The 25,476-nt window shown below is 42.8% G+C and overlaps 1 protein-coding gene across 3 annotated transcripts in view; it reads left to right on the top strand.

Annotated features, from left to right (window-relative positions):
* WDR45 (WD repeat domain 45) overlaps nucleotides 1–25,476 on the top strand; it is a 956,899-nt gene that overhangs the window by 282,783 nt on the left and 648,640 nt on the right. The window lies entirely within an intron of this gene.

Below are 25,476 nucleotides of genomic sequence, written 5' to 3'. Positions count from 1 at the left end.
GTCTAACCTAAATCAAAGCATTGACCTCCCTGTGTTTTTTCCAGAATATTCTAACAGGTCTGAACAAAAATTGCATTGGCTAGATGTTCATCGTCAGTTAAGGTACTATTTGGATAGAACCAAACAATTCAGAAAATCTGACCAGCTGTTTGTCTCTTATGCAGAAGGCAGAAAGGGACTTTCAGTATCAAAGGTATCATTATCTAGATGGCTAACATCCCTGATTTCCCTTGTTTATGAAATTACACCAAAAGCTGCCTAACAAACCTAAAGCCCATTCTACCAGAGCTTTGGCTACTTCTATAGCCTTCCAAGACAGACTGCCTATTGACACCATTTGTGCAGCGGCTACTTGGGCTACTCCTCACACTTTCATTTCTCATTATAAGTTGGATTTAGCTTCTAGGCATAGAGCTAACTTTGGTTCCACTGTTCTCAAGAGTCTGTTCCGTTAGGCCACCCAGGACAAGGTGCTAGGGACGCGGTCCCATCCAGCAAGAATGAAGGCGAGATAGACAACTTAACATATAGAAGTTATGTTCTTACCATAACGTTCCATGTTAGTTGTCTTCTTCTCGCCTTCTTCTTGCGTCCCACCCTCCTTCCCCCTGGCCTGGACAGACCTAGAGGAGTTTGATTGTGACCTCTCTTTCTACCACCTCTTACTTTGGGTATATGCTCTGCCGTGCATATTTCCTAGATCAGGATGTAGGTCACCCTTTCTCTTCACCCGTGTTTATAGAGGTGGATTTTGTTTCTAGTTATTGTGCTACTATTATAAGCTGGGTCTAGCTTACAAACGAGATCTGAGGTAACTCACGCCTAGCATTGTGGGATATAAGGGGAGCCTCGAGCCGGTGGAACCAACTCTCGAGCTTTTAGAGTGGCCGAGTCGGAGCCGAGGTCGGCTCCGAACCCATCCAGCAAGAAGAAGGCGAGAAGAAGACAACTAACATGGAACGTTATGGTAAGAACATAACTTCTATTTTCTTCAACTGCAGAAAATAAATCAGAGCAGATGTGCCGATTTGTCAGCATACAAAGAAATGGCTATAAATAGGTCTTCATGAATCATTTTAGCATCCCTCTGTGCCTCAGGATATAGATTTACCTTCAGGTTGTTGTATCTAGAATACAGAACTTTGCACTTAACTGCAGTGAGCCTCCATTATCATTTCTCTACCCACTTGCAAAAGATGTCCAGGTCCCTCTTCAACATTTTCCTCTACAGGACTGTGGCCCTGACTTTATTTGTCATCTATAGGTAGGATTACTCTGTTAATCACATTCTGGCATATCAAAGATGAATATGTTGAATAGTGAGGACCTCAGAATGGTACAGTGTCCTTTCATAGATCATGTTGCAGTATTCCAGTACTGATGGGTTATCTCACCAAGATAACCCATCAGTATTGGAATACCGCAGTAGTGATCATCAGGACATTTGCTATTACAGTAAGTTGCTACACAACTGTCCTTTCTGGCAGTCACTAGTCACTTCCGTTATCTTTGGCAGCCTGAACCCAGCCATCACCCTCCTGAGTTCTGTTTCACAGTGATTCCCCCACCCCATATGCTTCTTTTCTGCTTCTAGCTCTTTGAAGTAACTGAAAAGTTTTCAGTGTGGCACCAAGTCTGACGACCATATATACTGCATCCGTTAGCACTCCATATTTATCAGCCATATTTACTGTTAGCCAGATGAAGAAGTGCAAGACTTTGATTGGCACCTTTTGTTGGCAGGGAAGCTATGCTAGTTTGGCTTCTGAAGCTAGTGGTCCTCTAGCATAGCCTCAATCCTTTCCTCAGAATTCTTCCTGTTCCTTTCCCTGGTATCACAGGTAGGTTAGTTAGACTGCAGATGCCTGACAGGTTATATTACCATTGTTGAACAAGAGAGCTACTGAAGTTGTTTTCCATTCATATGGTACTTTCCCACTGGCCACAGATCTGCAGTTTGAGTACTGTGACTGTTATCCGATATATCCACTGTACTTTGTTATTCCACAGTTATAAGCTTTTATTAACTACAGCTCCTTTAGTGAGCAATATGTTCATGTGCCGACTCCCTCTGCCGACTTCTCCTGCAGTGACAGAAGACAGAGACACAGTCCTCTACCTTTCCTTTATTACTGTATATCTGGATTTGACACTGTGTGTCCCATTATCGCTAGGAGTTTGTGGTAAGATAATGTTTGCAACATCTGACAATGAATATGGACTGATAATGGGGTGTCATTTTCTTGGATTACTTGGGGATATGCAGTTTGTATTCTTCTCTAAAAGGCCTGACACTGTTCTTTTTTCTTACGAGTATGCTGAGTCAGTTAACTGTTTCAATACCTCAACAGTTTTGCGGTCATCTCTGATTTCCCTTCCGTCCTTAATCACCTTGTTTAGGTTGGTGTTCCCTTATTCCTCTTCAGAATATACATGCAGAATTCTTTCCATCCCTTCCTTACCTCAGGGCTAGTTTCCTTTTCAGTTCAGTCTGACCGTGGCATTTTTCACTTACTTATTGTTTTTTTACTTGCCGTTATAGAGGCCTGTATCTCTCCCTCCCACTCATATTTCTTGACACCATTGGAAGGCTTTCATTTTTATTCATACGTACTGCTTTTATTTTCTTGCTTTGGTATCCTATGCTTCACCTTCCTTATTTTGGGTAAGCAGTTGTGCATACCTTTCAGAATGTTGCATTTGAATCTCATCAAAAAGTTGTTTGCCATCTCAGTTTTTTCCCCACAGTTCTTATTCCTTTCACAGCTCCACTCCTAGCTGCTTTTAACATACCTTTCAATAGTCCCACATTGTTGTTTTTGTCCCTTGGCTGTCTACTGCTGTTGGTCTGACCTCTGCATTGTGAAGTTCACCAGATCTCATGACAAAATACATCTAGCCACCAGTACAGACTTTTCCTGATTCAAATGTTCTTCTAGGATCTTTTATGTTTCTGGTGTTGATTTAGAAACTGAGCACTCTACAGCTTGGTGATCGAAATTGCCGTCACCTTCTTTTTCTGCACCCAGCTCTTGAACATGTCTGAAAGCAGATGTACAGAATATGTATTGCTTATCTATACCTTGAACTGCAGCAGATCACTAGGGTTAGGGAATTTGTTACATGCTTTTGCCATTTATCATATAACTGATACACTACCCATACAGTACAGCAGTACAGTTTATTAATTTTTATCTCCCTATTAACGTGTGTGTGTGTGTGTGTGTGTGTGTGTGTGTGTGTGTGTGTGTGTGTGTACACACATGTGAGCTTATTTGTATGTAGTGAAATATTTTACATTTGATTTCTGGGTTCATGTATTGGAATAAAATTGATCTGTTTCAGTAAATGACCTAGGCAAAAGTATAGTTATAGGCTTATACTATTCATTTAGCAATTAGATGCTTTTCGTAGTTGTGTATTGAACAAAGCATCAGAAGTTTTCTGTTGGAAATGTGAGATCCAGAATTGCAAGATTTCCTAACTGAAATCAGTGTTGCATTATTCATCACAGATTTTTTTTTGTCATGGACGTCAAGCCAGAGTACCAAAGCTTTACCTTCCTGAGGGCATATGTCTGACTTATGTCTTCACCTCATGTACATCTAGTTATAAAGGACGGATGGGCACATGAGATCCTCAGACTATCTTGCTGCCAGCCCAAATGCATGTTGTGCACCCGTTGAACTTATCCACGTTGGCTTTGCTAATCATTGTAGGGTAAGTGCCCCATTGGGGAACCTTCATTTTCGTACTACTTAGAGCTGTGGTTTAAAATTGTTAGATGTCAGCTAGGAGGGATAAGCGTGAGTGTGGTAGGCAGATTCCATACAAGGACACTTGCACACTAAGTACCTGTTTTGCCTAGGCCCAGAACACGACTACAAATCCGGTCCCATTTGTCACTCATTTGTACCTCCTAAGAGACACACGCATACACACACACACACACACACACACACACACACACACACACACACACACACACACACACACACACACACACACACACACACACACACACATGCTACCCCCTCCCTCCATCCCTTATCAAAAAGACTTTCCTTTTCACTTCGGTTCTGGGAGCTGGTAACCACAGACAAGTGGGTTCTGACCAGGGTTGCCAGACGTCCCTATTTGGGTGGGACTGTCCTGAGATCAGCAGCCTAATCCCGAGTCCCACACTGCCGGTTTAAATCCCGGACAGCCTCCGCTTTGTTTTTTTTTTTGATTGGCCCATATACCTGCATACGGGCCAATCAGAAATCGCTAAACACAAAGCTTCTTGTGTTTAATGTGGAACATCGCAGTTCCGCATTAAACAGAAGTAGCTCTGTGTTTAGCGTTTTTTTATTTTTGATTGTCCCGTATACCGGTATATGGGCCAATCAAAAAATCGCGAAACAGAGCTACTTCTGTTTAATCTGGAACTGCGATGTTCCACATTAAACAGAAGTAGCTCTGTGTTTAGCGATTTTTGATTGGCCCGTATACTGGTATACGGGCCAATCAAAAAATTGCAAAACAGAGCTACTTCTGTTTAATGCGGAACTGCGATGTTTTGCATTAAACAGAAGCAGCTCCGTGTTTATTTTGATTGGCCCGGGCCAATCAAATAAAAAATAAACACAGAGCTACTTTTGTTTAATGCGGAACTCTGATGTTCCGCATTAAAGAACTTAGCGTGGAAGACCTTTTTTAGTCTTCACTTTGTTTGTCCCTACCTGACCAGTCAGAAATCTGGCAACCCTGGTTCTGACCATCATCAAAAAAGCTACGTCATACCTAGAGAAAGTGTTCTCTATATGAAAGGTATTCCCAATCCTCTACCCAACCAGCTCCCCTTGATTGGTCCCATTATTCCGGAGTTGCTGGCACAGGGTACCATAGAAGAAGTACTTTCGTCCATCATAGGAAAAGATTTTTATTCAAGGATAATTTCTTGTTCCGAGGTTGGAAGGGCAATGGAAGCCCATCCTGGACCCATCTCTGCTAAACATCTTTCTGAAAGTGCCTACCTTCAAAATGTTTTCTCTACACCCCCTCCTGCCCCTTATTCTGCCTCTGGTAATTCTGGTGTCCCTAGACCTCAAGCATGCCTACCTTCATATGCTCGTCTGTCCATCTTGTAGGAGATTCCTCAGGTTCTTCTCTGGCTCTGCTCATTTTCAGTGTACTGCTTTGCTCTTTGGTCTTTCTACTGCCCCAAGAATTTTCACAAACTGCCTAACACCTGTGATAGCCTTCTGTCATACTCAGGGAATTCAAATTTTCCCTGCCTGGTCGACCTGTTAATTCAGGCCCTGTCCAGAGACACCCTCCTTGAGCACCTATATTTCACAATACATCTCTTAATCAACCTAGCATTCACCATCGATTTCAAGAAATCTCATCTCACTCCCATTCAGAACTTATTCTTCCTGGGTTGCAAACTAAACACAAGTGTAATGCAGTTCTCCCTTCCTCAGGAAAAAGTCCTACGTATGGTACATTTTTCCCAACCCTCTGCTCGAAGACTGAGTGCACTGCAAGGGACATCATTAGGGCTGTGGGGTTCATGGTTGTATCCATCTCTATGATCCCACTGGCCAGGTTATATGCAAGACAAATTCAGTGGTATTTTAACTCATTGTGGGCCCAACACTAATATCCCTTGGACACCCTGATCCCTCTTCTGCCCGGCATCAAGAAGGAGTTTCTCTGGTGGGAGAAACAGCTGGCATAATGGTTAAGGTTTTTACCTTACAAATGCAAGGTGGAGAGTTTGAGTCTCGCATGGGGTAACTGGCTAGGCTTAAAATGGTCCACATGGGCAGTTAGCCTAGCACTAATCTATGAATCTATAAATAAACGGGTATCTTGCAATTCAGGCCTTCCACCCCATCCCCTCACAACCAAATTCTTCACACTGATGCTTCAGACAGGGCTTGTGGGGCCTGGACAGGCTTCAGCAAGATGCAGGGAAAGTGGCCACCCTCTCTCCCGAAGGAACACATCAACCTATAAGAAATGAAAGCCCTTCTGCAGGCTGTGCAGATTTTCTCATGCCTTTGGAAACCAGGCACTCTCCTGGTGTACACAGACAGTACCATAGTGATGTGGTGCATGAGCAAACAAGGAGGCACAAGGCCATTCAGTTGAACATGACCGTCACAGCAGCTTACATTACCTCAACAGAGAATGTGTGGTGGACCCCATGAATGGACCCTGAACAGACAAGTCATCAAAACAATCCTGAACCACTGGGGCACTGCACAGATAGACATCTTTGCATCTCCAGAGCACCACCAGCTTCCTCTGTTCTGCACTAGGAACCCCATCTCTTCTGGCCTGGAAGACAGATGCCTTCTCCTTCCACTGGACAGGGAGGTTCCTATACATCTACCCTGTACTGCCACATATTCCAAGGATCCTCATAAAAATACAAAAGGACACTCCAAAAGTGCTCCTTTGGGCCCCTTTCTGGTCAAGACAATGTTGGTTTCCCATTCTGTTCCACAAATCAAAGAATAACCACTGGAAAATTCCAATAAAACCAGACCTAATCACCCAACAAGAGGGATGGCTTCTACATCCCAGCCTAGCCTGTCTCAATCTGACTGTGTGGATGATTGGGTTCTGATCCCTAAAAGACACTTATTTTCAGAGGAGGTGGTGCAGTTTTTACAGCAGGTCAGGAAAGCCAATACCAGGAAGTCATACACAGCCAGGTGGAAAAGATTCTGCATTTGGTGCCTCAGGCACAGACTGGAAACCAGTCTTATCTGATGTTCCCACTATACTTCAGTATATCTGTGAGCGTTTGCATTCTGGTTGGCTTACTCATCTATTAAAGCATATTTGTCACCCATCAATGCCTGTTTACCTCTAAACTGTCCTGTTATGTCCAGAACAGAGCTAATGCTCTTCCTGAAATGAGTAGTGCACCTTTAGCCTTAAATGAAACCAATTATTCCACCTGCTAATTACTTACCTGCTTTCTTCCTCAATCCTCAAAACAGTGTGTGTGGGGGGGGGGCTTACTTTCCTTACACATTCCCAGGCAGCTGAAGTTCTATTTGGACAAAACTAAGACAATCAGAAAAACTGACCAGCTATTTATTTCTTTCATAGAGGCCAAGCTGGACCCACCAGTCTCAAAGCAAACCATTGCTTCCTGGATATTCAAGGATATATCTTTCTGCTACTTGCACCATGGTGAGTCCCTGCCCTCCTACCCCAAAGCACATTCCACATGGGCGGTTGCCTCTTCTGGTGGTTTCCACAAGTGGGTTGATGCCCGGTCCATCTTGGAAGCAGCCACTTTGTCTTCCGTGCACATTTTCACCGAGCACTACAAAATTGATTTCTCCATGTGTAGGACAGCTTTTGCCAGATCAGTGCTTGTTGGTCTCCTGGTCATTTCCTCCTCTTCACTCTATGCCAGTCATCACCCTGTCCTTCTCTCTTCAGCTTTGGGAGTCACCCATCTGTGATGAATACTGCAGTAATTATTTCAGTCAGGACGTAGTACATTTATGTAAGAACTTGCCATAATAGTAGATGACACCTCACCTAGCTGAGCAGTTTCCTCTCTCAATTGTCTTAAGGCTGCTGGCGGAAGGGCAGCACTGGTAGAGTTTTTGGTAGAATCTGGAATAGACACTGCTGTCAAAAAAGGGTAATTAGTAGATCTTATAAAATAGTGCATGATAAGTAGAGTAATCAGTCAGAGAAGGTTAAAACAGCTAGGGGAAGAGAGATTGGATCTGCAGTTCTCAGAGAAACAATGGAGGATATCTGTATGACTTCCAAATATGCAACAGTGTCTAGAAGATTTAGGATCTTTGCTTGGAAGTGTTTGTATAGGTATTTTTATACCCAAAGTAGACTTCAAATAATGTTTCCTCTGGTAGATAGCAAATGTTGGGGGTGTGATGGGAAAGAGAGGTAACTGGGAACATATTTTTTGGGAGTGTAGCGAGTTGGTAGATTTAAAACAATTCCTTGCAGACTACTCTATCAGAAATACTGGGTAAGCAAATTGGTATAAGTAAGGAAATTATTTTTGAGCTGTGATACAGAATTGGAATTGCCTATATATAGTAAGGCCTTGCTGAGTCTAATTCTAGTAGCTGCCAAAAAAAACAATTACTAGAAAATGGAAATCAAAGTCTAAACCAACTCTACTAGAAGTAGAAAATATAGTACCAGATAAAACAACTGGAGTGGGAACTTTAGAAAAGGGTAGGACCAAATTGCATAGAAAACAATGGGAATTGTGGGAACAATACATGCAGAATAATGTTTTGGAGGAGTAATGAGGTTTATATAATGTTTGTCTGACAATGACTGGATAGATTACAAGTGATGTATAATGTTTGCATCTGAAATATGTCAATATGTGTTTTTTTTCCATTTATATAAATGTATGATTGCCATTGTTATAAAGAATAATTTAATAAAGATGTTTCTTGTTTAAAAAAAGATATCTAGGATGCCAAAACTTTAGAGCTTTTTGCCTTGGAAGAGGGAGGCTAAAGCCCTGTAGTATAGGAACAGTAATAATAAAAATCCAGCACCCTGGCATAAATAGCAAAAAAAGGAGGTGGAGGGGTTGTGCAGCTACTGTAACCGTGATCTATTCGAGCATCTACTGTTATGGTAAGTTTAGTTACACAACTGTATTATGCTTATTATTAGATTACTGTTGCAGTAGCCATAGCTACGTGGAATGAACACTAAACCTTAGAAAGGGAGGAGGAAGAAGGATCAGAGAATAGTCCTAGCAAAGCCTACTGTGGACCTAGAGAAATAATCTTGTTTGTAATGCTTGATAAACGTGTTTATAGATGATCATGTTGCTGCTTGTAGTATATTTCTAGAATTCACCCCATTCCAAAAAGCTGCAAAAGTAGCCAAAGCCATAGTGAACTGGGTCTCAACTTTTCCTGGGTGTGTCTTATTATAATAAGAATGACAAAAAGTCAATTTAGAAATTGTCTGTTTTTACACTGATTGTCCCATTTTCTTAACAAAGGAAATCAACAGCTGACCTGATTTTTTTGACCAGTTGGTGTACTATCTGAGTTGCTTGTGAGCATCCAGTGTGTGTAAAATTATTTTTCCTTCATCTTTTTTTGTTTGGGAGGAAGAAACCAGGAAAATGAATTGCCTATTGCCTATATCAGTGTAAACTGTAAAAAGAACTTGGGTATAAGGGAAGGATTTGTTCTCAGTGTTACACTATCTCTGTGAACGATGCAATAGGGATAAATTATCATAACATCTTGTACCTTACATACTCCTATTGGAGAAGTCAGCAGTGAGCAGTACTGTTTTTCAAATAAGAACTTCAGTTAGCCTTGTGAACAGGTTCAAAAGGAAATGGTGCAAGTTTTTCCACTACAAAAATAAGAGCCCAAGAAGGAGCCACCCACCTTCTAGGCAGACAGATTTGTAAAATCTCTTTCAAAGCAGTTTGACTTGAGGTATGGTAAAGAGAGGGGCTTCTAAAGAAAGACAAGCTGAGATGGCCTAAAGGTGAGACTTGATAGAAAAATAAGAAAGGCCAGAAGATAACCATTCACACAAATCCTGCAGAACCAAGGAGTCTAAACCTTGAAAGAGCACTGGAGCTTGACATGGCACTAACTAGAAAATCTTTTTCATTTACCCATATGTGATTTAATAGTAGTAGGTTTATTTTGCCTCCTTTAATACTTGCTATACGTTCTCAGAAAAAAAATTGCCTAAAAGTTACTAAAATTCTTTTGTCCAGGCAGTCACTTGAAGAATGTGAAAGTTGGGTGTATCAAGCAACCCATGGATTCTGTGAGTTAGGTCCATTCTGTGAAGAAGGTTGTGGTAATTGCCCTTGGCCATTTTCAAAAGAAGGGAGAATGGCTGATGCTTGGGCCAAAATGGAGTTACCACAGTTATCATTGGAGAGTCCTTCTGCAGTTTTGCAGTAACTCTGATTATTATAGGAAAGGGTAGAAAGCACACAGACACAGTCCCAGTCGTGGGAGTGAAAGGTATCTGTCTTCTTGGTCTGTGAGCAAGAAGTCCTGGAGTAGAATTACTTTGTCTGTTGTGACTAGAAGAAAACAGTTACTCGAGGAGTTCCTCACAGATGTACCACTTCCTGGAAGACCCTCTGATGCAACTTCCCTTCAAGTAGGTATGTCCTGGTCCTGCTCAACTTGTTTGCAATATATTTTGCTCTGACAAAATGTAAGTAGCTTGGAGAGACAAATTGAACTGAGTCTCTCATTTCCAGGTTACCATAGCTTGTCTGCAAAGGGGGTAAGAACTGGTTCCCCTTTGTTTGTTTATGTACCATATCATTATGTTGATTAATTATGATTTTTATCAGAGAGCCTGGACTCCAAAGATGGTTCAGAGATTTGAAAGCGGTTGCTAGAACCATCATTTCTTTGATATGTATGTGCTTTAATATGTGTTGCTTTTTCAAGAGGCCCTAGACTTTTACCCCCTTGGATATAGCTCCTCAAGCAAAGCCTGATGCATCTGTAGTTACAGACTGAGTAGAAGTTGGAAGGGAAGAGGGAGACCTGAGTTGAGAGAGAACTGATTCACCCACCAGACTAAATCCTTTTTTATGAAACCAAACACTGGAATTCGAAATGAAAAGGGGTACTGGTGTTGGGCACAAAATGTTTTGATAAACTGTTATAGATTTCTCATGTGAAGTCTGGCCAAAGGAATTACAAAAATAGTAGAGGCCATGAAACCTAGAATTCTGAGATATCCCCTGTCATATGCCAAAGTGTGGGTGAAAAATATCAGAAGCTGTTCCTTGTAACATTTCCTTTGTTCTGAGGAAGAAAAGCCATCATGTGGGATGTGTCCAGTAGGCATCCGGGAGTCACTGTCATGTGAAAAGGAATGAGAGAAGTTTATTTCTGAATTCACCTGCAAAACCAGGTTTAGAAAACATTTTACCCAATCCATACAATCTTGACAACTTGTTAAAGACTGTGCAAAAATAAGGCAGTCATCTAAATATGCAAACATGCGAATGCCCTGCAATCTGCAGTGGGCTATTAGAGGAGATGTACATTTTGTATACACTCTTAGAGCTGTTGACAAAACCAGTGGGCGAAGCAGGAAATTAAAAATGTACACCAGACACAAAAAAATGGAAAAAAACAAAAAAAAAAAAACAAAAAGACCTGAACTCTTTCAGAAATGGAATGTGATCCAAAGGTTTAGAAGTAAATGTCTGGAACAGGTCTCCGGGTTCCTTCTTTCTTTAGCACCAAAAAGATAATTGAATCAAGGGCCTAGCATAAAAACTATGCAGATCATCTCAAAGTCTTGTCCTTTTTTCAGTATCATACATATTACTCAGAGATGACCTCTACCTGGCATATACCGTTTCAACAGACCCCATTCTGTCAGACCTATTATTACACAAGTCCAACCCACTCAGGAGATCTCAATCTCTTTTGCAAGATAAATAGAACATGGAGGGATAGGTTTATATGTCATAGGATACTGTTTCTGTGGAGCCATTTCCCACTCCACATAAAGCAAAGTATGTATCTCTCTCTTCAGACATAGTTTAGATTGGTAACTGCAAATTCATCCCCATTTACCACCCCTGTCTCACATGGATAGGGCAAACATGTAAATGTCCCAACATATCCTTGTTCAATCCATTTCTAGGTTATCTGTATACAAAATACAAGGGATAAAAAAAATCTACCATGGGAAATAAGGCTAGACTTCGTAAGATCCTCACAGATCAGTAGCCTACTAAGTACTTATAAAACTATGAATAAACTCCTTTCCCTTTCAATTCTGGGGAAACAAATCCTATAACACCCTCCCCAAGTAATGTATCTGATTTAGAATCTGAGGGAACAAGGAGGTTTGATTGACTGGATGGAGAGGAACCATTTAAAAAAGAGGAAGAGGAGTTATAGCCCGTTTGAATGGGAAGGCATTATAGCATTGCCAGTGTATGGAGAGGAAAGCACATGTAAGGGCATATAGGCAGTCTATTGTCTTAGCTTGCCCTTGGTTTTGGAAGGACCCTCCTTTCTTCTTTCAAGCCTGCATGGCATTGCTTTTTGAACTTTTGTTTGCTTTTGCCTTGCCGGGAACTTATTCTGTTTCCTGGAAAAGAAACCTGAACTTGAAAAAACATTTCTGTTATATTTTGGCAAAGAAGGTTGAAAAATCTGGGTAACACCCTGAATTATCTTTTCACCCTTTCCTCCAACCTTTTAAAGACCTCAGCAGAATAAGGACCGAATACTATCTCTTTATCCTGAGAAACATTCAGGATCTCAGCTTTGACATTCTCTGATAAATTTTAAGTAGCCAGACAAATCTTATCACTGATGCAGTGGCAGCTGCTGTAGAAACGGCATCAGTAGTGTCATAAGCACATTTTAGAAAATGTTTGGTTACTTAAGACATTGATGCTGCTAATGAATTCACAAGAAAGGAAGTTGGGAATTAATTTTCCCATGTTGTCAAAGGAAGCAAGCAGAAACCTAGACACATAAGCTTGACAATTCACTATTCAGAAGGCTAAAGTAGAAGTATAAACCTGCTTCCCATCCTGTCAAGGCTTCTCTTAACTTTTCAGAAGGAATAAGGCTAGTTGCTACAAGGATTTTGGCAGAAGCTGATTTTAACAGAAAAATTACTACAAGAATTGACATGGGGTTAGGGGAAAAAAAGGAATATGTGGGACTGGGGTTATATAATTTGTCAGACTTTCAGGGAACAGGTGGGTGACTGTCAGGCAAATGGTGGCTACAAATAAAGCATCACCTAAGGCTGGCAATACAGGAGGGACAGCTGCAGATTGATGAAAATTCACCTGTAACAAATCATAATGTTTTTGCTGCAATTCTGATATTTCTTTTGTTCCCACTTAAACAAGTCCCTCATTCTGGCAAATATTATGGAAAAATACATCTCTTCGGGGGGGAGGGGGGGGGGTCTGAAGAACAACTTTACTCAGATTCTCCATACTGTGTAGTGGGAATTTCAGAAACAGTTTTAAGTGTAAATTCTGTCCCTCAGACTAGGAATTAGAATCTGAGACAGAGGAAATTGTTTTCCTTTTTAAATGAGGAGAAGATTCAGCATGTAAAGAGGCTAATCTTCTGTGTCAGCTTTAAAAGAAGTTAAATACCTAAGTTTATGGTTCTTTTTTCTAAGAGAAACCCCCAAAAAACAGCAGCTTGAAGGACGATCCCTTCTCTGGGAATGAAGCTTCTCCAAGAGGCTTAGCAAAAGAGCATCACCCACTCCTTCCCCGATCCTGGCAAGAGTGGTCCTCCCTTACCTGATTAGGATAGTGGAACAGCCACAAAGGATGTGCCTGTTTCCTAGTTCTTACTGCTTCCTGAAGAGTAGCAACAGTGAGACCAAGAAAAAGTGGTGAGTGGTCCGAGGAGCAACAGATGTCTACAGTTGAATCGCCCATCAGTGGCTGAGGTGAAGGGGAAGCCAGCATCAAAACCAAAGCTTCTGAGATAACTTTTCTTTATATTTTTTTTCATCTCGGGGAAGGAGCAATCAAGTTAATGTGATCCAGATCCACGTCCTTGGTGCAAAAGGTATTTGGCAAGTAGTTATTGCAGCTTTGAAGAGTTGGTCTTACCTCCTGACAGAAAAGTTGTTTTGAGATCAATTTTTTTAGTTACAATCACCAAATACATTATCCCTAGTGTATAACAACAATGTTTTGACAGAAAATTAGCAGTTTTCTTGTTTTCCTCTTTTTTTTTTCCTCACAAAGAATGATCAATTATAATGGGAATATACCCATAGGGACCCATGACTGTCTGCCTATTGAAAAAGACAAGTGGTTATCAGATCCTTAGAGTCAGCCTTACTTCCTGACTGAAAAGTTAAGGTCCACGATAAAAGTTTTTAGTGACAACCAAAACACACACTAGCCTCAGCCTCTAACATCATCAACTGTTAATAACTGCAATGTGGTTTACTGTATTTTCAGTCGCATTGGATTATATTCAGTTTGTGTCCTGTTTCTGTTTATTGGATTTCATTGACTAGCCTGGAGATGCATAGAAGTTAAATAGGTGAGGGGAACTAACTTAGTGATGTAACATATGTTAAATTCTGAGTGGTAAAGTTGGTCCTCAGGGCACCACAAAGATGTACATCCTAATCCTTGTAACTTCTGGTCACATGTAAAATGACAACTGCATATGAGAAATACTGTATGAAGTTTTCAATTGTTCTTTCTTCTTAAGTTGTGACTTTAGTTTGTAAAATGGTTCTCTGCTACCAACTTCTGTCATAATTGCTTATCTATGTGCTTGAAATCCCTTTCACATTTAGAGAAATATTTTTAGCAATTAATTTATGTGTGTGTTTCTGTGTGTTGTAAAACTCCTAGAACTAATTAAAATATAATTGACTGGGCTGCAACGTCCTTATCTTGCAGACTTGTCCATATGCCTACCACCTAATAAAATATATGTATATTCTTTAAGCTAGATGCATTGTAAAATTAATGTAGCAGTATGTACCTTTGTGCACTCCTATTCATTTTTCTACTACGTTACCAGAGGGTGTAGCAAGGTATTCTGGCAGCCAGTGTCTTACCTCCCCAGTCTGGTTGCACCCCTCAACTCTAAGTTGAAGAGCAAAAAAAGAAAAACAGGCCTTTCATTTTACACTGTAGCAACTACTACAGTTCACACACGGTGTTAAAAGTCCTTCAGTTCTGAAGGATGGGACATAATGGGGAAAATATTATTTCATTTTAACTGTAACAACTGCTTCATAACAATTTACCAAAATTTGTATAGTAACTTCTACCCATCCTGTTCAGTAAGCTAATCATTGCCTGTCATCTGCACCCTTTAGATCTTAATACTCAGGTTGCTGAACATTAAAAACCCTCTTTCTGCCTGTCAGCTACAGCATGGGCCTTCTACAAGTTAGCACCAGCTGTTTGGAGTATTCTTCTTCCTGACATTAGATCCCTCCTGTCTCTTAATTCCTTTAACCTTCTTTGCTCAGTCATTTTGTGTATTCCCAACAGTGGGGACTGGACTGGCTTCCAGTCAGGCAGTATATCATCTACAGAGTTATAATACTTGTTTACGCAATCCCTGCATAGCATGGGTCCACTCTCCTTATCTGCAGAATGTTGTTGAACTGTTACCTGGTTTCCACCTTCAGCTTCCCAAATGCTGTTAGTGGATCTAATTGTGTGGCTTGAACTCTATAGGGTTTGGACATTTGTTCACCAGGGCTGATATCTCTGAGCTTACTACCAGGTTGGCTAAGTTTCCAGAGCTTGCTGGCTTCACGCATTCCCTAAAAATTCTCATTCAGTTTAGGTCTTGGTTAATCTCTTTGGTTACTTTTACATCCTTTGTAAACCATTGTTGTTTGCTGACTGTAGCTTTAGATAATGTGTATTTGATTGCTTTTTATTTATTTGGTATTTTAAGTTCATGCTCTTTTTTACTGTTGTATTGTTATCTTTGCAGTGCTTGTGACCCAAGTACTTAAACTTGAAGCTGAATATGAAACTTTAAATGCTTCCATGACATGGGCTAACTAACTGCTACATAATTTTTCCCATCTGCTTTTGATTGACACTGTAGTGCTCGTTAGTCTAATATAAAATATCCATTTCTGAAGTTTTGCTACCGAAGATAAAGACTGCAGTACCTTGGTAATTTCTCTTTTCCCTGAGATACAGCAGACTTGGAGTTAGTACATATATAAGCAGCAGGGGGCATGAGGAATACATAACCACTCACATCATGAGCGGTGCAAGGGGGATTGAACCACTACAAAAGCACTTTTATTAAGTGTTTTTTTTTTTTTTTGAAAGTGCTTTGCTTTTGAATATTGCACTGCATTGTGACACACAAACCAGTTAATTACTCATACCCCATAATTTATTGTTATTGCCTTCAGTGTTCTAATATCTCTCACCTTGTACTCCATGACTCCAGTCTAACATTTTTTTCTCTTTTAATTGTGTTGTACCATAGGGGTAGTGCATTATATTATTGTTGTATATTCCCTCATAGATGTTTCAGCTTATTTGATACCTTGTTAAGCCTGTCCAGTTTATTTCACCTTTATTGATATGTTTCTTTTATTGTGTTGTACACTGTCTGTACATTTTAATTGAAAATATTGCTACAAATCAGCTTGACTTATGGATAACTCTTTTGACTGTAACTTAAAAGTCCTTACTTCACTATGCTACATTTGTATTTCCATGGTTGTATCAGTTTCTGTTCATATCAATAATATTTGATGTTAAGTTGTCTCTCTCGTCTTCATTCTTGCTGGTTGGGGGTTCGGAGCCGATCCTTGGCTCTGACTCAGCCATCTACTAAAACTCGAGAGCTATTTACTGGCTCGAGGCCACCCCATATCCCACAATGCTTGGCGCTAGATACCCAGATCTCGTTTGCCACTTCTGCTACAAGGTTGCGCTTTTACTGGCTCAGGTCTTATTAATCTTTTTTGTATTATTAGCTTAATTGTTACCTGCGTATTTCTCTTTTATATAGATGGTCTTTCCCTTTTAGTATATATTAGAGTGTGTATCCCCTAGTTTTTTCCACTCGGGAAACTCGTTTTTTGTTAGAGAGTTTCTACCCCCCCCCTTGTTTCTTCTCTTTAGTGGCTAACCCCACCCTTTTTGTACCTGATAGGAGTAGTGTTTAGCCTTTCGTAGCTGCAGTTATTTAGCCTTGTAATATTTATATATTTTTACTAGGATATTCTTGTTGTTATTGTTGTTAGTTTAACTAGTGCATGTGTGTGTTTTTGTGTGCCTTATTTAAGCACTTGTTTAATATCCTCCCTTTGGTATCCCCTTGCCAGTATATCCAAGGTTACTTAAGTTTCAGGCTTCAAGAAGTGTGACTCGTGCTGTCATAAGATGTCTCTGACAGATGGTCACACTTCTTGTGTTTATTGCTTGGGTCCCCTACACCTGCAGGACTCCTGCTTGGTCTGTCACACTTTCAGCCTGAGAGTCCTGCAGGAGCGTAGGAACAAGCTTATTTTGAGAGGCTTACTTAAGCCAGAGGGGTCCCTGGTGAAGCCTCAGTCGGGGAAATCCTTAAAGCCCGCCAAGCCATCGGCTCCCAGTTCGGAGCCGTCGCCGGGCGGAGCATCTGCCTCCTCTTCGGTTCCGACTGGAACCGACATCTCTCTACCTCATTCGGCTCCGACTTTAGTGTCAGAACCGTCTTTGGGCCGAAAACGTTCTAGGTCCTCTTCCCTAGAATCGGTTCGTTCGGCTCCAAGGTCACCATTGCTTCAGTCTGAACGAAGCCATAGGTCCCATTCCTCTCGGTCCTCCAGGCTAATCCGATCATGACTTAGAGAGGGTGGTCAAGTAGACTCCTTAAATCGCAGGCCCTGGCCAAAATGTTAACCAGCCCTTCTCAACAGACTGTGGCTGTCCCTGTGTCTTCAGCAGTTTCTCCTCCGACTCCCCCTTTGTGTTCGGAGCCAGAGCTGGTTGGGGCTCGAATCATGGAAATGTCGGAGCCGATACCACATCTTTCAGCTCCTTCGTCAGCTCCGATCTCTTCATTGGTTCCGTCCTTGGAGGGATCTGGGTGCCGGGACTCCCTCGTTGGCTCCGAGGGGGCGAGTGGCATCAGACCCTTGTCCGACCCCTTTCTTCCTCTCGGGGCCTCGGCGCAGGTGAGCTCGGCTCCTACATCGGCCTCGTAGCCGTCCCTCTTGGCGCCGCGAGGGGTTCACGTCTCATTGGAGCGGGGACCCTCTGCTCTGCCTGATGGGGGTGCCTTCGAGGTCATGAGCGTGCTGACTCCTGAGTTGGCCCCTCGATCAGCCCCTTCGGCTCCTCCCCCCATGGTGCCTACATCGGTCTCTGCCCACCCTCCTGACCCCAAGCGTGGAGAACAAATGGGGCGGGTGTATCTTCCTCTTCCGAGGCCTCCCCTGATCCTTCAGAGGAGCCCCCTCGAAAGAGAAAATGTAAGAGGAAACATGTCGACTCCCCCGAGTCAGTCACGTCTGATATCTATTTGGAGGATTCAGAAGGGTCCCCAAGATCCCCCTCTGAGGATGTCTCTTTTTCAGACATCCTAGAGATCCTTAAGCAGAGGGGGAACTGGACTGCCCTTAACCCTTCCGGGGATGATTCGGTATACCTGGACGCGTTTGGTTCTCGCCCTTTCACCTCCTGGGTGTCTCCACCCTTCGACCCGCTGATGGAAGTAGTGGCTCGAAGGGCGTGGTCAGCCCCGGACATAGTGGAACCAACTCCCCGCAGGCCCACAAAGTTCATTACAGCCCCACCCAACAAACAATTTTTGACAAAAGGTGCCCCCATTGATGCCATGGTGGTTGCAGCAGCCACGAAGAAGGAGTTGGCTGTCCCTTCGGTGCCGGTCCATCCCCCTAATAAAGAGTCTAGGACAATGGACAGGTACAGGAAGCGGATGTTTTCCTCAGCGACTTTTTCCATGCGGTCGCTGAATTTTCTGTGCCACTTCACCCGTCTTCAAAGGGATCTTCTCAAGGAACTGGGTGATACTCTTCAGGATCCATCAGCTGCGGGGGCTCAAGATAAGATTAACTCCCAGCTGGCGACTCTAAACTCAATCGTCAACTCTTCCATGCGGCTCATTTGTTATGCAGCCAATGGGGCGAGTAGGGCCGCAGGTACAGGCGTGGCTTTGAGAAGACATGCCTGGATGCGGTTATGTAACTTTGCTGACCCCTTTAAGGCATCCTTCACCAATACCCCTTTCGATGGTTCAGCTCTGTTTGGACTACAGGTGAAGGATACCCTTACCAGGTGTGAGCAGGAAGGCAAGACTCTCTCTGCCGTGGGAGTCCATTTTTCTACTCCTTCTAGACCATACCCTAAAGGTCAAAAGAGTGGGAAAATGTGGTTTTTGGAAACCCCAGGGAGTCGTGCCTGACACATGTGGCGAGTTTCCCTCCAGGAGCAAGGGAGGGAACAATAATAGATGCCGCCCGCAGGACAGAGGGGGTCCGCAAAATCAGGGTAGCAGAGAATCTTTCTCTGACAAACCCTTTCAGCACCCCTGAGGGGCTGCCCGACTGTCCACCTTCGGAGGCAGTCGGGGGAAGATTGTCACTGTACCCAGAAGCCTGGCAACTCCTCACACAAGACAAATGGGTACGGTCTATCATATCCGAGGGTTACAAAATCCCCTTTGTCCACACCCCTGTACAAACAACCAAGTCCCTTCCAGATGTTCCACCCAGTCGAAGGGAACAAGCAGTGCCAGAAATTTCAAAACTGCTAGAAAAACGGGCCATCCAGCCAGTTCCAGCAGACCAGCAAGGATCCGGAATTTACTCCCAAGTTCTTTTTGGTGCCAAAAAAGACAGGGGACTGGAGACCCGTTTTGGATCTCAGCAGGTTAAACAAGTCTGTTCAAAGAACAAAGTTCCGGATGGTCACGCTTCAGTCCATTACACCCTTTTTGGGTCAGGACAATTGGATGTGCTCCATAGACCTTCAGGATGCGTACTATCATATCAAAATGGACAGGCTCTCCAGAAGGTTTCTCCGCTTCCGGCTGGGAGCCAGTCACAATCAATTCAGAGCCCTGCCCTTTGGTCTCACCACTGCCCCCAGGGTGTTCACCAAATGCATGGCAGTGGTTACGGCTCACCTGAGATGGCGAGGATTCCAGGTGTTTCCATATCTAGACGACTGGCTCCTTACTGCTTCCACCAGGCATCAGCTACTGCGAGCCAGGGATTATACCATCCAAACTTGCTCCGAGCTAGGTATCTCAATAAATTTCGAAAAGTCTGCATTGTCGCCTTGTCAGTCTGTAACCTTTATAGGCGATAGATTAAGTACAAAAGATCTGTCTGCAAGACTTCCTCTAGACAGAGTGTCAGACATTCGCCAACATGTTCAGGTCTTACTACAGTGCAAGAGGATTCAGGCCAGATTTGTACTAAAACCTTTGGGTCTCATGGCAGCAGCAATCATACTAGTTCCACTGGCTCGTTTCCACATGCGGATTCTTCAGTGGATGCTTTTTACCCAATGGTCTTTTCAACAACTTCCAATGTCTCACAAGATAATAATTACTCAATCTTGCAAAGACCACCTGGCTTGGTGGATGGTCTCCCCTCTAGTACTCCAGGGCAGACCGTTTGTTCTTCCTCCTCCTGTTGCCACGGTGACCACGGATGCCTCCCTGATTGGGTGGGGGGGCATTTTCAGGGCAGGACTGTCCAGGGCACTTGGCAACCTCTAGAGTACCACTTGCACATAAACTTCTTGGAGATGAGAGCGGTGCTTTTAGCGTTGCAAGCTCTTCAGGACTCTCTACCCACCGGGACTATTGCAATTCAGACAGACAATATATCTGTAGTGTGGTACATCAACAAGCAGGGCGGAACCAAGTCCTATCCCTTATGTCGAGAAGCGCTCAGACTCTGGCAGTGGGCGATCTCCTCTCAATGGTTTCTGATGGCAACGCACATCCCCGGGATGTCCAACATCGTAGCGGACAGGCTAAGCAGAGCTATTCTGATGCCTCACGAGTGGTCTCTGTCAGTCAGTAGCGGACAAAATCTTCCGCAGATGGGGTCACCCTTGCTGCGACCTTTTCGCAACTCCTCTCAACAGCAAGTGCGACGATTTCTTCACTCTCAAGTGCGACGATTTCTTCACTCACTTCCCCCTTCCCGGACACTTCCCCCCAGAGGCGCTCTAGTTCACGATTGGCCCCGGGGTCTTCTGTATGCATTCCCACCTTTTCCCTAATTCCCATACTAATTCAGAAGGCTACCGCATTGGGATCCAGGATGATCCTCATTGCCCCTTACTGGCCTCAACAAATTTGGTTCCCATTCCTGCATCGTCACCTGCTGGAGCAGCCTTGGAATCTGGACCCAGTGCCAGACCTATTGGTCCATCAGTCGGGTGGGCTGTACCAATCCCTTCAGTCTCTCAACCTCACAGCTTGGTTGCTCTGCTTCCAACCTTAGCCAGGCTTCCACATATTTCTCAGCCGGTGCGTGAAATCATCCTTTCTTCGCACAAATTTACCACCAGGAAGACTTATGCTAGTAAGTGGAAATGTTTCTCTTTCTGGGCAGACACTAGGAATATAGACCCCTTTACAGCCCCTGTCCACCACGTTCTAGATTTATTAGCAGAACTCTTTCAAGCTGGTTCCTCGTCTGCCACCATTAGGGTCCAATTAGCTGCTATCGCAAATTTCCACGCTGGCCTGTCAGAAACCAGCATCATGCCCCACAAACTTTGCAAGGCCTTTCTTAAAGGAACTATTTTGCTTAGGCCCCCGGTCAGAGATCCCCTGCCTCCGTAGGACTTAAACTTGATATTAGCTTCCTTGATTCTCCACCCTTTTGAACCTGCGGCTTCCTGTTCCTTAAATTTGCTCTCCTGGAAGACTGCCTTTTTAGTAGCCATCACCTCAGCTAGGAGAGTTTCGGAACTTCAAGCCCTCTGTATTCGTCCTCCTTACCTTGTGTTTCATAAGGATAGAGTTTCACTCAGGACTAATCCTTCATTTCTGCGCAAGATACCTTCCGAAGCAAACCTGAATCAGGCTATTGATCTACCTGTCTTTTTTCCTAACTGTTCGAACAAAGCTGAACAAAAGTTACACCAATTGGACGTTCATAGGCAATTACGTTTTTATTTGGATAGGACTAAGCAAACAAGAAAATCAGACCAACTCTTCCTGTCCTATGCTGAGGGCAAACAGGGCCTGCCACTTTCTAAAGTAACCTTATCCAGATGGTTGTCCTCTCTTATTACCTTGATTTATCAGCTGAGACATAAAGAACTCCCTACTAAACCTAAAGGTCATTCCACCAGAGCGTTAGCTACTTCGGTACCTTTTCAAGCAAGACTACCAATGGAATCTATTTGTGCTGCAGCCACATGGGCCACTCCTCATACTTTCATTTCACATTATAAGTTAGATATGGCCTCTAGGAGTAGAGCTGATTTTGGTTCCACTGTGTTCAAGAGTCTGTTCCGATGAGCCACCCAGGACTAAGGTGCTAGGGACGCTGTCCCAACCAGCAAGAATGAAGGCGAGAGAGACAACTTAACATTAAGAAGTTATGTACCTACCATAACGTTCCATGTTAGTTGTCTTCTCGCCTTCTTTCTTGCGTCCCACCCTCCATCCCCCTAGCCTGGACAGACCGAGAAGAGTCCCTTTTTGAGGCCTTCTTCCTCTGGCTGAATCTTATCTGGGTTACGTCCTCCTCTGTTTTAGTACTGTTGGTAAACCTTGTAGTTTGGACAGGTGTCCTTGAATTTTTTCTATGGTGTTAGCTCTGCCAAACGAGATCTGGGTATCTAGCGCCAAGCATTGTGGGATATGGGGAGGCCTCGAGCCAGTAAATAGCTCTTGAGCTTTAGTAGATGGCCGAGTCAGAGCTGAGGATCGGCTCTGAACCCCCAACCAGCGAGAAGAAGACAAGTAACTTGGAACGTTATGGTAGGTACATAACTTCTTATTCTGTTGCATTGTTATGATATTTTTTTTCTGCAAGATGTAGGTAAAAATGATTCTTTGCAACAGTTTACTTACCTAATTATCTAAGAAAATTAAATATCAGTGATATCAGTGATGGCTTGATGATCTTGGCAGTGATTCAGTTAATGTACTGTCCTTTTTTTTCCCACTGCTTAACATGGATCAGTGTTTGCTACCACACTGAGATAAACTTGCATTATGTATAACTAAACTACTTTTTGCTTTTGGCCTCCCTCCATTTAAAATGTATTTCTTTACTTCCCTAGTTAAGTAAAAAAAGGTAATTTCTTGTGAGCATCTGTTCTGAGCACACCATTACATGTGGTCACCATATAACATAATGACTTTTATATTTTGTATGAGAATAATATAACGAGGGGCTAGTTTAATCTCATCTGCTTGTACTGGTGAGCACTAGCAGATCTATTTGGGATGTTCCTTTCTGTACACTACTGAAGCCCAAATTGCCTTTCATCTCATCTTCTTGCCTAGTTAATCTACAGTACATTACGTAGAAGGTTTAACCTTTAACTACAAAGGCCTCCTTAAATGAAGGTTTGGTATACAGGACTCTGCGTCATATTAGCAGGCAAATAGCATACACAGACACTACTGGAAACTTAGCTACTGAAAGGAGTTGCTTAGCTGGCAGGCTGAAGCCCTTAGGACAGCAAGACTGAGGTAGTACAACTGGTAACAGTTTAGTCATAGGTGAAACACAGATGCCCCACTCACCAGGCTGTGCAAAGACAGAGTGACTGTCATCTATCTCACAAGTGCCAGGATCTGCAGTCTCAGTAGAGTCCTGACGTTCTTTCACCCTAATTACATATATGGCTTGGTCATTGCACATGTAGAACTGAATGACTTGAGACATACCTCCTTGATCATATGAAGGGGGACATGATAGAGCTATGCTTCTGAAATTGGTGTGAAACTTGTATTGAGTGGTATCCTGCCATTACCAAGAATGATGCCCCAGTACAAAACAAAAGAGAACTGGCTTTAATTATTGGCTTAGCTCTTAGTGTCATTCTAATGTGATCCAATATATGTCAGCAAGGGGAGGGCTTCTCTCCTCACAGTTTCTGTATATTGTCCAGAGCCTTTTCCTCCCCCATAATGCCTTTTTTAGGCATAGTCAGTCTCCTGAAATTACCTACATAGGTAATCAAAATCAGAAATATACAACTGCTCAATGTTAGAAGCCTAAACAAGAAGTTGCACTCCTTACAGGCATTCTTAACTCATGAAAATGTAGATATTTGCATAGTTCCTGAAATATGGTTTCAGAACAGCGATAGTACCTCCCACAGTACCTAGTTTTAGTCCTACCACTCTTACAGGACCCAGTGCTGAATGACAGTGCTGTAGGAGAGGGCATATCTGTATTCCTAAGAAGCCCTCTCACTTCGAGTCATAGGCTAGGGCAGTAACCTTGAACTTCTCCACTTCCTTTTTTCATGATAAGTAAAACTCTATAACCATATTATAGCCAACTATCATACCCCCTCCATGCCTCTTGCAGCCCATGAGGCTTATCTAAACAAACTGCTATCCTTCCCTATTGAGTCTAATACTATTCTCCTGAGTAACTTCAACTTTTCCTCCATTAACTGGAAAATCTACACCACCTCTATGTACACACAGTGATTACTGGACTTCATTATTGCTAGCTCCCTAGGCCAATTGGCTGTTGTCCCAACTCGGCATTCAGCAGTATCGGACTTGGTTATTACCATTATTGCCACCCTATGTTCAACACCAACAGTTACCATGTCACTGGTCAAATCTGACCACCATTCAGTAACGCTCACTATGAGGGTAAAACCTGATTTACTACAAAGCCCCTCTATATTTAGAGACTATTTTAAGGCAAACCTAATCCAACTAACAGATGACCTGATGAAATTTAAGCATTCTCCTTGCCTTGATGACACCATCTCATGTACTTCCACATCTGTAGATAATTTGTATGCCAACCTCAAAGCATGCATTGTGTCACCTGTCCCCACAGGGCATAAATACAATACCAGATTCATGAATAAACCCCTGTGGTGGAACTGTTATATAAACAACATATATAATAAGAGAAAGAAATTCATAGCCTGTAACAACAAACTTAATACGCCTTTATTTTGAGAGGAACTCAAAAAGATCAACAAAGAACACAAACACATCAAATCCTCCAAAAGTAAGTATGAATTGATAATTGTGGCCTCTGTTAAGAGCAACCACAAAGTCTTCAGCTATGTCAGAAACCTTAGATGTAATGCCCAGCAATGTTCAGAGCCAAAACATAACATTTACTTATTTTATGACGATATAGCCAACTTATTAGTGGCCAAATTCAGCTCTAACTTTACTCCCCTATCTCCCCCAAATATTCTGCAACTTATTAGAACACTTACACAACCTCTAATGGCCCCATCTGAGCAGGTCCTGAATGCTTTCTGCAAAGCCAAAAACACTTGCTTCATGGGTCCTGATAACATCCCAGGCTGTCTTCTTGTCAGTATTAGACATTGTCTGGCAGACTCACTGGTAAGCCTCTTCAACCTCAGCCTCTTCAATGGATTTGTGCCAGAAAATGGAGAACTACAGCAGGCTTTCTGCTCCACAAGGGGCGAATCCACTACTCATCCAAGACATTATAGACATTTAAGCCTCACCAGCCTTATCCACAAAGAAGTGGAACTTGTTAACAAGACCATAGGCAGTCTTCAAGCCAGTGTAGGCTTGTTAAAGGCATATCCTGCCTCCTGAACCTGGTGGGCTTATTTGAACATGTCACTCATGCATTAGACTCCGGCAAATTGGTTTGCAGTGCTTACCTACACCTGGCCAAAGCCTTTGATACCATCCCACATTCTAGCAATATTTTCAAACTAATCAAGCTAAATGTAAACCCATGTGTTACCCACTGACTAACAAACGGGGTAAC

This window comes from Protopterus annectens, chromosome 8.part0 (genome assembly GCF_019279795.1).
Source record: "Protopterus annectens isolate FY-2018-M chromosome 8.part0, PAN1.0, whole genome shotgun sequence".
Classification (NCBI taxonomy): domain Eukaryota; kingdom Metazoa; phylum Chordata; order Ceratodontiformes; family Protopteridae; genus Protopterus; species Protopterus annectens.
This window is presented reverse-complemented; position numbering and strand designations above follow the sequence as displayed.